This window comes from Medicago truncatula, chromosome 1 (assembly GCF_003473485.1).
Source record: "Medicago truncatula cultivar Jemalong A17 chromosome 1, MtrunA17r5.0-ANR, whole genome shotgun sequence".
Lineage (NCBI taxonomy): Eukaryota > Viridiplantae > Streptophyta > Magnoliopsida > Fabales > Fabaceae > Medicago > Medicago truncatula.
Window position 1 is genome coordinate 11,930,210 of NC_053042.1, and position 1,558 is coordinate 11,931,767.

At 35.8% G+C, this 1,558-nt stretch overlaps 1 pseudogene; it reads left to right on the forward strand.

The window, feature by feature from the left end:
- The first annotated feature begins 255 nt into the window (after nucleotides 1–255).
- On the forward strand, nucleotides 256–1,479 carry LOC25482603 (F-box only protein 6-like; annotated as a pseudogene).
- The last annotated feature ends 79 nt before the right edge of the window (nucleotides 1,480–1,558 follow it).

The window sequence follows — 1,558 nt, forward strand, 5'->3', positions numbered from 1 at the left end:
AATATCAAGCAACTATCAATAGAGTGAACCCAGGACCAGTGGTTCAAGTCAGAGTAATAAGTGAGCAACCAAATACTATTCTAATTCTTGTTATCTTGTATTTTGTTTCTTGGCTTCAGATTATTATTTACGTTGGTCTTATATGCTTGTTCTGTTCGTGTCTATATGGTAGAGAGTATATAAATATTATTTATAATCTTTTCATAGATGATAATAATAGTTTGACATTGATTTTAACACTTTTGTGGCCTTTCAATGGCAGCAGTAAATTCTGGAGGTTTTAGTTTGGTGGAGGCTCTATCCACTAAGAAGTCTTAAATAGATAAAAACATGGAAAAAAAGAAAAAAAGAAACACGGGAAAGAAAAACAAGTCTAGAGTGTCATGTATGACTGAAGTTATGAAACCAGAAATTTGGGAAAAGTTCCCTGAAGATCTATTTGAGGTTGTGCTTGCACGACTTCCCATGGCCAAAATTATATGTTTCCGTACTGTATGCCAGCAATGGAATAATTTGATAACCTCTCAAAGTTTTTCTCAGCAATGTTCTAAAGTCTCACAAGTAAATCCATGGTTTTGCATATCTCATGGACATTACAATTACAAAACCATTTATGACCCATGTATGAAAAGATGGTATAATCCTAAACTATTTGACAATAAACCGGGGCAGTATCCCAGGCTAGTTTGTTCTGCAGGGGGTCTAGTTTGTTTTGAGGACGACGGTTATCTTAGTTCAATTTTTTCTTTTGCGGAAGACCTTTATCGTAGAACAATTTTGTATGTTTGTAATCCAATAACTCAATCCTTCAAGAAGTTGCCGATTGGGTCAATTAAGATTTGGCGTCTTTTAGGGATGACAATGAATGTGAGTGCAGGCTACAGAGTCCTAAAATTGGGATGTGATAGAACATTTGAAATTTACGATTCAATAACGAAGTGTTGGAGCCATCTAAAAAAGATACCTATATGTATTAAGAAGCTAGACGATACTATTTCCAACATTGTTTCCATTGACACCACTCTTTATTTCAAGCATAAGGATCCAGAAGGGATTAGTTCTTGTGATACGTCAACTGGGGTTTGGACACAACACTTGATCCAAGTGCCGTTGCATTCATCTGACTTAACATTGGCCGAGTCTGATGGTCGAATCATGCTTTTCGGGCTAATTGGTGCCTCATGTTTATGCATATGGGAGGTGCAGAAAATGACTTTCTTGCTGAAGGAGGTTGATAGAGTGAGGTTCTCAGGATTGTATGGTAGACCCTTGACATGCTGGGGAAACAAATGTTTGCTATTTTCTTACTTGAAATCAACCGATATGTATCGTATGATTACTTACAACATATCAACTAGGAAGTGGGTGAAGGTTTTTATTCCATTTACAATAAGTACACATGTCAAGGATTATTTTCGCATACGTGGTACTGCATTTCAACCATGCTTGTCTGCAATGCCTTGATGTAGTTAATATGATACAACAATGTACTATTCAGTTATTTATGGTACTGTTTTTTTTATGGTTCTGTTATATGGTATATATACTTTCTTCATTG